Source organism: Neodiprion pinetum, chromosome 4, assembly GCF_021155775.2.
Source record: "Neodiprion pinetum isolate iyNeoPine1 chromosome 4, iyNeoPine1.2, whole genome shotgun sequence".
NCBI classification, from domain to species: Eukaryota; Metazoa; Arthropoda; class Insecta; order Hymenoptera; family Diprionidae; genus Neodiprion; species Neodiprion pinetum.
In genome coordinates, this window is record NC_060235.2 from 30,762,323 (window position 1) to 30,773,301 (window position 10,979).

At 40.7% G+C, this 10,979-nt stretch overlaps 1 long non-coding RNA gene across 1 annotated transcript; it reads right to left on the reverse strand.

The window, feature by feature from the left end:
• Nucleotides 1-7,625: 7,625 nt before the first annotated feature.
• LOC138190926 (uncharacterized) lies at nt 7,626-8,484 on the reverse strand. The gene is made up of 3 exons (XR_011177043.1): nt 8,283-8,484; nt 7,950-8,100; nt 7,626-7,708 (listed from the first exon to the last, which is right to left on the reverse strand). It is a non-coding gene; the product is annotated as an uncharacterized lncRNA (long non-coding RNA).
• Nucleotides 8,485-10,979: the final 2,495 nt, after the last annotated feature.

Genomic DNA, 10,979 nt, shown 5'->3' on the forward strand with positions numbered 1-10,979 from the left:
ATCATATCATATCATCATACCTCATACATCATACATCATACATCATACATCGTACATCATACATCATCATACATAGTATCAAAGTTCGAAACCATAGTTTGGATGTCGGACGTTCAGAAAGTGACGTCACCAATTCAAAATCAGCTAGCCGAATTCCTCAGTCTGGAAACAACCGCGCAGTAGAGCGGACGGATGAGCGTCGCGCTCCGCAAATTTCGAGAACCGGGTTCTCAACCTCTCGGATCCCGCGCTTCGGGTCCGCTACGTATTTCGAGTACCGGGTTCTCAACCTCTCGAATCCCGCGCTCCGGGTCCGCTACCCGATGAAACTCGACTTCCAGGATAAGCGCTCCGTGGTTCCTGGTTCATGTTTACAATAAATTATTTCAATTCGTTTTTCGCGAAACTCCAAATTCGGTAGCTGTCAGTCCGCTAATAAAATTTCTCGACTTCCAGGATAAGCGCTCCGTAGTTCCTGGTTCATGTTTACAATAAATTATTTCAATTCGTTTTTCGCGCAACCCCAAATTCGGTAGCCGTCAGTCCGCTAATAAAATTTCTCGACTTCCGGGATAAGCGCTCCGTGGTTCCTGGTTCATGTTTACAATAAATTATTTCAATTCGTTTTTCGCGCAACCCCAAATTCGGTAGCTGTCAGTCCGCTAATAAAATTTCTCGACTTCCAGGATAAGCGCTCCGTGGTTCCTGGTTCATGTTTACAATAAATTATTTCAATTCGTTTTTCGCGCAACCCCAAATTCGGTAGCTGTCAGTCCGCTAATAAAATTTCTCGACTTCCGGGATAAGCGCTCCGTGGTTCCTGGTTCATGTTTGCAATAAATTATTTCAATTCGTTTTTCGCGCAAGCCCATATTCAGTAGCTGTCAGTCCGCTAATAAAATTTCTCGACTTCCAGGATAAGCGCTCCGTGGTTCCTGGTTCATGTTTACAATAAATTATTTCAATTCGTTTTTCGCGCAACCCCAAATTCGGTAGCTGTCAGTCCGCTAATAAAATTTCTCGACTTCCGGGATAAGCGCTCCGTGGTTCCTGGTTCATGTTTGCAATAAATTATTTCAATTCGTTTTTCGCGCAAGCCCATATTCAGTAGCTGTCAGTCCGCTAATAAAATTTCTCGACTTCCAGGATAAGCGCTCCGTGGTTCCTGGTTCATGTTTACAATAAATTATTTCAATTCGTTTTTCGCGCAACCCCAAATTCGGTAGCTGTCAGTCCGCTAATAAAATTTCTCGACTTCCAGGATAAGCGCTCCGTGGTTCCTGGTTCATGTTTACAATAAATTATTTCAATTCGTTTTTCGCGCAACCCCAAATTCGGTAGCTGTCAGTCCGCTAATAAAATTTCTCGACGTCCAGGATAAGGTTGCTGGGTGAGTAAAACACTTTTATAATATTTGATGGCAATTGTAATTATATTTCATCTGAAATATTACAAACTTGTCACGTTCACAATAAATTATTTCAATTCATTTTTCGTGCAAGCACATATTTAGTAGCTATGGATAATCTTATACAATTTATTATATTATTATTTAATTAATTAATATTCTTATAATATTTGATGGCAATTGTAATTATATTTCATCTGAAATATTACAAACTTGTCACCTTTACAATAAATTATTTCAATTCATTTTTCGTGCAAGCACAAATTCAGTAGCTACGAATAAGCTTATACAATTTATTATATTATTAATTAATTATTTGATCAATTACTCAATTATATTAATCCTTACACAATATTTTCGATGTGTTCTTATACTGAAAATATTTATTACTATTCAAGGTATAACCTGAGGTGGTTGAAGGTGGTCGGAGGTGGACGAGGAGGAGGACGAGGAGGACGAGGATTTGTGCTGGGTGAGTAAAACACTTTTATAATATTTGATGGCAATTGTAATTATATTTCATCTGAAATATTACAAACTTGTCACGTTTACAATAAATTATTTCAATTCATTTTTCGTGCAAGCACATATTCAGTAGCTATGAATAATCTTATACAATTTATTATATTATTAATTAATTAATTAATATTCTTATAATATTTAATGGCAATTGTAATTATATATCATCTGAAATATTACAAACTTGTCACGTTTACAATAAATTATTTCAATTCATTTTTCGTGCAAGCACATATTCAGTAGCTATGAATAATCTTGTACAATTTATTATATTATTAATTAATTGATTAATTACATTAATCCTTACACAATATTTTTGATGTGTTCTTATACTAAAAATATTCATTACTATTCCAGGTATTACCCGAGGTGGTCGGAGGTGGACGAGGAGGAGGACGAGCTGGACGAGGAGGAGGACCAGGTGGACGAGGAGGAGGCGGGGTGGGTCGTGGGAGAGGACCTCTCCTCTCCTCAGAGGAGGGGAGGGGGAGGGGCAGGGAAGGGGGAGAGGTGGGCGCGGAGGGGGAAGGGACGGGAAGGGAAGGGAAGGGAAGGGAAGGGAAGGGAAGGGAAGGGAAGGGAAGGGAAGGGAAGGGGAGGGAAGGGGAGGGTGGCGGGGAGGGTGGCGGGGAGGGGGCGGGAGGGGGGAAGGGAGGGCGGGTGGGAGGGAGGGAGGGAGGGAGGGAGGGCGGGAGGGAGGGAGGGAGGGAGGGAGAGAGTGGAGGATGTCGATGCGAGCCCGTTAGAGCTAATAGAGCAGTACACCCCCCCCCCCCCCCGCCCCCCCCCCCCCCCCCCCCCGCGCCCTCCCTCCCTCCCTCCCTCCCTCCCTTCCCCATCCCTCCCTCCCTCCCTCCCTCCCACCCGCCCTCCCTTTCCCCCTCCCGCCCCCTCCCTGCCACCCTCCCCGCCACCCTCCCCTTCCCTCCCCTTCCCTTCCCTTCCCTTCCCACCCCTTCCCTTCCCGTCCCTTCCCCCTCCCCGCCCACCTCTCCCCCTTCCCTGCCCCTCCCCCTCCCCTCCTCTGAGGAGAGGAGAGGTCCTCTCCCACGACCCACCCCGCCTCCTCCTCGTCCACCTGGTCCTCCTCCTCGTCCAGCTCGTCCTCCTCCTCGTCCACCTCCGACCACCTCGGGTAATACCTGGAATAGTAATGAATATTTTTAGTATAGGAATACATCAAAAATATTGTGTAAGGATTAATGTAATTAATCAATTAATTAATAATATAATAAATTGTACAAGATTATTCATAGCTACTGAATATGTGCTTGCACGAAAAATGAATTGAAATAATTTATTGTAAACGTGACAAGTTTGTAATATTTCAGATGATATATAATTACAATTGCCATTAAATATTATAAGAATATTAATTAATTAATTAATAATATAATAAATTGTATAAGATTATTCATAGCTACTGAATATGTGCTTGCACGAAAAATGAATTGAAATAATTTATTGTAAACGTGACAAGTTTGTAATATTTCAGATGAAATATAATTACAATTGCCATCAAATATTATAAAAGTGTTTTACTCACCCAGCACAAATCCTCGTCCTCCTCGTCCTCCTCCTCGTCCACCTCCGACCACCTTCAACCACCTCAGGTTATACCTTGAATAGTAATAAATATTTTCAGTATAAGAACACATCGAAAATATTGTGTAAGGATTAATATAATTGAGTAATTGATCAAATAATTAATTAATGATATAATAAATTGTATAAGCTTATTCGTAGCTACTGACTTTGTGCTTGCACGAAAAATGAATTGAAATAATTTATTGTGAACGTGACAAGTTTGTAATATTTCAGATGAAATATAATTACAATTGCCATCAAATATTATAAAAGTGTTTTACTCACCCAGCAACCTTATCCTGGACGTCGAGAAATTTTATTAGCGGACTGACAGCTACCGAATTTGGGGTTGCGCGAAAAACGAATTGAAATAATTTATTGTAAACATGAACCAGGAACCACGGAGCGCTTATCCTGGAAGTCGAGAAATTTTATTAGCGGACTGACAGCTACCGAATTTGGGGTTGCGCGAAAAACGAATTGAAATAATTTATTGTAAACATGAACCAGGAACCACGGAGCGCTTATCCTGGAAGTCGAGAAATTTTATTAGCGGACTGACAGCTACCGAATTTGGGGTTGCGCGAAAAACGAATTGAAATAATTTATTGTAAACATGAACCAGGAACCACGGAGCGCTTATCCTGGAAGTCGAGAAATTTTATTAGCGGACTGACAGCTACCGAATTTGGAGTTTCGCGAAAAACGAATTGAAATAATTTATTGTAAACATGAACCAGGAACCACGGAGCGCTTATCCTGGAAGTCGAGAAATTTTATTAGCGGACTGACAGCTACCGAATTTGGAGTTTCGCGAAAAACGAATTGAAATAATTTATTGTAAACATGAACCAGGAACCACGGAGCGCTTATCCTGGAAGTCGAGAAATTTTATTAGCGGACTGACAGCTACCGAATTTGGAGTTTCGCGAAAAACGAATTGAAATAATTTATTGTAAACATGAACCAGGAACCACGGAGCGCTTATCCTGGAAGTCGAGAAATTTTATTAGCGGACTGACAGCTACCGAATTTGGAGTTTCGCGAAAAACGAATTGAAATAATTTATTGTAAACATGAACCAGGAACCACGGAGCGCTTATCCTGGAAGTCGAGAAATTTTATTAGCGGACTGACAGCTACCGAATTTGGAGTTTCGCGAAAAACGAATTGAAATAATTTATTGTAAACATGAACCAGGAACCACGGAGCGCTTATCCTGGAAGTCGAGAAATTTTATTAGCGGACTGACAGCTACCGAATTTGGAGTTTCGCGAAAAACGAATTGAAATAATTTATTGTAAACATGAACCAGGAACCACGGAGCGCTTATCCTGGAAGTCGAGAAATTTTATTAGCGGACTGACAGCTACCGAATTTGGGGTTGCGCGAAAAACGAATTGAAATAATTTATTGTAAACATGAACCAGGAACCACGGAGCGCTTATCCTGGAAGTCGAGAAATTTTATTAGCGGACTGACAGCTACCGAATATGGGGTTTCGCGAAAAACGAATTGAAATAATTTATTGTAAACATGAACCAGGAACCACGGAGCGCTTATCCTGGAAGTCGAGAAATTTTATTAGCGGACTGACAGCTACCGAATTTGGAGTTTCGCGAAAAACGAATTGAAATAATTTATTGTAAACATGAACCAGGAACCACGGAGCGCTTATCCTGGAAGTCGAGAAATTTTATTAGCGGACTGACAGCTACCGAATTTGGAGTTTCGCGAAAAACGAATTGAAATAATTTATTGTAAACATGAACCAGGAACCACGGAGCGCTTATCCTGGAAGTCGAGAAATTTTATTAGCGGACTGACAGCTACCGAATTTGGAGTTTCGCGAAAAACGAATTGAAATAATTTATTGTAAACATGAACCAGGAACCACGGAGCGCTTATCCTGGAAGTCGAGAAATTTTATTAGCGGACTGACAGCTACCGAATTTGGAGTTTCGCGAAAAACGAATTGAAATAATTTATTGTAAACATGAACCAGGAACCACGGAGCGCTTATCCTGGAAGTCGAGAAATTTTATTAGCGGACTGACAGCTACCGAATTTGGGGTTGCGCGAAAAACGAATTGAAATAATTTATTGTAAACATGAACCAGGAACCACGGAGCGCTTATCCTGGAAGTCGAGAAATTTTATTAGCGGACTGACAGCTACCGAATTTGGAGTTTCGCGAAAAACGAATTGAAATAATTTATTGTAAACATGAACCAGGAACCACGGAGCGCTTATCCTGGAAGTCGAGAAATTTTATTAGCGGACTGACAGCTACCGAATTTGGAGTTTCGCGAAAAACGAATTGAAATAATTTATTGTAAACATGAACCAGGAACCACGGAGCGCTTATCCCGGAAGTCGAGAAATTTTATTAGCGGACTGACAGCTACCGAATTTGGAGTTTCGCGAAAAACGAATTGAAATAATTTATTGTAAACATGAACCAGGAACCACGGAGCGCTTATCCTGGAAGTCGAGTTTCATCGGGTAGCGGACCCGGAGCGCGGGATTCGAGAGGTTGAGAACCCGGTACTCGAAATACGTAGCGGACCCGAAGCGCGGGATCCGAGAGGTTGAGAACCCGGTTCTCGAAATTTGCGGAGCGCGACGCTCATCCGTCCGCTCTACTGCGCGGTTGTTTCCAGACTGAGGAATTCGGCTAGCTGATTTTGAATTGGTGACGTCACTTTCTGAACGTCCGACATCCAAACTATGGTTTCGAACTTTGATACTATGTATGATGATGTATGATGTACGATGTATGATGTATGATGTATGAGGTATGATGATATGATATGATGTATAATGATTTTAGCTTTCACATTTCATACAAGAAATACGCACTTCATCTCTCCTGCCGATTCCAGACTCAAGCGGCCAGGCCCTTCGATGGTCAGCCGTTGACTGAAGATATATTCTTCAGTGAACGGGTCGGCTAATAACGCTGCCGTTCTGCGACAGTTGGATGATGAAAAATTTCGCTCGTATCTTTCAAATGTGTGTTAAAATAAACTCGAAATGTCAAGAAGCGTCGTTCTTTCTTTCCCTATTACCTTTCTAGGTCTTTAAATCACTACGCAGCGGTAAATACTGTCTCATATACGAAGCATCCGTTTCATCTCGTTCAAAATTAACGCATCCGTGATGTATTACAGTTACTCTGAATTTTTTTCCATCCGACTACTTTTCGAAAAACAATTCTGCTTCTCTACCCAACGCAGATACTTCACTTGCGACCAGCTAACACAACGTTTCGATTCTATGCCTATGAAAATTCAAGATCGAGAGAGCAAATGAAAAGTTGTTGGAATAATTACGAATACTAATGTTATGGAATACATCGAGCGCGCGTCGAATAGAATCCCATTTCGAAATGAATAATTCTTCTCTTCTCATATCATAGCTAATCTGGTAATATAGGTAAATAAGATGGTTGGAGGTGTTCGGAAATGTTAGGAGGTGGTCGGCGCTGGCAAAAGGTGATAGGGGGTGGTCGAAAGTGGCCATTGACGGTCGGAGGTGGCAGGGGGAGGTAGGAGGTGTTCGAAAATGGTAGGACATTTCAAAAGTTAAAGTCGACGATGATCCGGTGCATCAATTTTATCGTTACAGATTTTCGTTTTCCATGAGGCGTAGAGTATTCAACAACGATAATGCAGTCCTCAAAATTCATCATTCATCTCTGACTGGAAAGCTAATTCGCAAGGCGTGGTATTCTATTCTATTTGCATTATGAGAAAAATACCCGTACTCTACATACACTGTTTCTAATCTTTTGCTACCTTTGGTTAAATCCCCATGCTTCCACAGCACGATTAGTCGGAAATGTTTTTGATTATCCATAATGAAATAAAAGAAGTAACAAAGCTTAAATTTATTGTTAAAGCTATAATGAATACATCAAACTGCGGTCGAATCAATTCATTTATTGTTTGCACATGACCTCTGTATATTTGATAAATTATTCCTAAATACATTGAAACATATGTATTTATAATGAAATGTCATGCAATGGGCTGTGTAAACTATAAACTATAATTTCTATCGGATAGCTGCTTTTATGTCAACAGGTCTTTGAGACTCAGTTCAGTTCGTCCTCCTCCTCGTCCACCTCCGACCACCACCAACAATCGCCAACCACCTCGAACAACCACCGATAACCACCTCGGGTTGTACCTGGAATAGCAATAAATATTTTCAGTATAAGAACACATCAAAAACATTACGTAAGGATTCATATAATCACAGGTTTTGTTTTTTGGCTGTAACTTTTGATTCGCTGCTCGCAGCGTATCGGGACTGCGCTTAATCGATTTGTCTCGCAAAATTACGTCTGATTAGTGCCAGAAAGAATTCATTCCAGCACTTTTCAGAATCGCGAAAATTTTCGCCAAAAATGGAAAGGGGTTAGCCTTACTTTTTTCTTCATTTTTGGAGCCAAAAATTTGTGGTCTCAGATTCGACTTGTATGACCCTTTCCTGACTAATTGGATCCCCAGGAACTCAGAGAACGCAGTGAAAAGAGCGTGGGATCAACAGGAAAGAAGTTACGAAGGAAAAAGCACCTGCTGAAAAATATCGAAAACACAGGTTCTGGTTTTTTGACTGTAATGTCTGATTTGCTGCTCGCAGCGTATCGGGACTGCGCTTAAATGATTTGTCTCGCAAAATTACGTCGGAATAATTCCAGAACGAATTTATTCCAGCTTTTCCTAAAATCGCGAAAAATGTCGCCAAAAATGCAAATCACCTGTAGTGGACCTGGAGCGCAGGAACTCCGGAGCGCTTGTCCCCGAAGTCAAGTTTCACCGGGTAGAGAACCTGGAGCGCAGGAACCACGGAACGCTTGTCCTGGAAGTCGAATTTTATCAGGTAGCGGACCTGGAGCTCAGAAACTACGTAGTGCTTCTTCCTGAAGTCGAGTTTCACCAGGAAGCGGACCCGGAGCGCAGGATCCAGAACCCCGTACTCGAAATTTCCGGAGCGCGATTTTCACACGTCCGCTCTACTGCGCGGTTGTTTCCAGACTGAGGAATTCGGTTAGCTGATTTCCGTCTATATAGATCGATGGCGTTAGGAGAAAAAAAATGTTGGGTGACGTCACTTTCTGAACATCCGAACATTCAAACTTTGGTTTCGAATTTTCATACTATGTACAATGTATGATCTATGCTGTATGATATGATGTATAATGATTTTAGTTTTTACATTTCAGACACGAAATACGCACTTTATCTTTCCTGCCTGATTTTAGACTCAAGCGACTAGGCCCTTCGATGGTCAGCCATTGACTAAAGATATATCCTTCCGTTAACGGATCAGCTAATAACGCTGCCGTTCTGCAACAGTTGGATAATAAAAATTTTTGGTCCCACCTTTCAAATGTGTGTTAAAATACACTCGAAGTGTTAAGAAGCTTCGTTCTATCTCTCCCTATCAAAAAAAATATATAAAAATCACCGGTAATCACCTGTTTAGGTCTTCAAATCAGGACACTGCGTTAAATACTGTCTCATATACGGAGCATCCATTTCATTTCGATCAAAATTAGCGCATTCGTGATGTATTACAGTTACTCTGAATTTTGTTCCATACGAACACTTCTCGAAAAACAACTTTGCTTCTCTACCCAACGTAGAGTGTTCACTTGCGACTAGCTAAAATAGCATTTCGGTTCTATGCTTACGAAAATTCGAGATCGAGAGAGCAAATGAAAAGTTGTTGGAATAATTATGAATATTAATGTTATGGAATACATCTAGCGCGTGTCAAATAGAATTCCATTTCGAAATGAATAATTCTTCTGTTTTCGTATTATAGCCGATTATTGTAGATAATCTAGTTTGTCTCCTGGAAAATTATGTCATTTATAGTATGCATCATGTATTAATCGTAAATGGATCATATATATTAATATCGTACCAGGACAGCATATACATGTGTACTGTTTGGTCTCTGCATCATTATTACATCTGATATAAATATGTATACATTCTTCTCTCGGGTACCTATGCTTTAATTAAATGACTGTTTTGCTCCGAATTTTGGAAGAAATTTATTCTCGTTATTAATTTCTTGTATCGCCGACAAGTCGATAAGTACAGACGGCCAAGTACTGGCTTAGGCTTACCATTGCGAAGACTGTGTTACTCGGAAAGTGAATGCAGCCAGCATCATGCCGAAATCGGTAACTCCGATGTTCTGCAATAAGTTCTCAACTCTACCGTTGGAACATCTCAGAAGGCGCAAGCGCAAGAGGATTTTCGGTTGTCACACCACAGCCCATAAGGGACAACTGTCTTTATATTCTTCAGTCAACGAATGTACTAAATTATTTTGGACTACGTAAATAGTTGAGGTTTTGTATACTGCGATTTCACTGACTACTGAGTCACCAGAAATATTGAATTGTTGAACTCAGCACACTTCACTCCCAAGGGTACTTCTTCACTCCAACTACAACTGCTAATTCATATCATGCTCTTTTGCTGCGCTAGCGCTATTCTGGTGGGTTGTTGAACTGTTACTTGCAGCTTACAACTGGACACTTTTTCAACTTGTCCCCAATACGTTCACTGACGTATATCCTCAGTTAATGTTTCGTGGCCATACGGCTCATTACGGATACCTCTGGCGGCAGTTGATTCAAACACCGAACTCAAAAGTTTGCTTCAACGGCTACAATAGCGAAACACCAAAGGCAAACTAATTATGCGGGGATTCTCCGCTGTATAGTAAAAATATCTGAAACTACTTCTGAATGAAAATGGCCCAAACGCGGGCAAGCAAAAAGGATAAAAACCAACACATCCAAGTCTTCGTTCGTGTCAGGTACTTGTTCGAATAAAGTACAAATAATCCAAGCCTTAATTGAGTTTGTCGTCATCCAAAAAGCATGGCAATCACAAATCATTACAAACCCTCACTTTCCATTATTCATAAAGTACGTGTATGTAATATATTTCGATCAACCCCGTTCACCAAAGTATTTAATGATTCATTCGATATTTCATTGTGGTTTCATCTTCTGTCAAATACCACTGTCAAGCATTGATGCTTCTGTGTAAACAAGTTCACTAATCCTACATTGTTGCTGCTCAAAAAAACCCGACGAAAGGTCTAATCTGAGTGGTACTATAAATTCTACTCACAAAGCAAGTTTTCACATAATGCAGTAAATCGAAAGAACACTTCACTCTGAGCTATTTTAAATGTCAAAAATAGTATTTTTCGCAACAAGTGCGTGTATAACAGAGTTTGATCGTCGCACACGTGGGTTGACCAGGCCGGCCCAAGTGTCTCGCGATTATAGTATACAAGAGTGTACAATTCTACATAGCAGTTGCCAAGAGCATTTTCTGATGCATGGTGCGTGAAATTCATAAAAAATCTCAGTGGTGGGCTAAGAATAACAGAAATAATAATCAGACATACATTGTTGCAATGT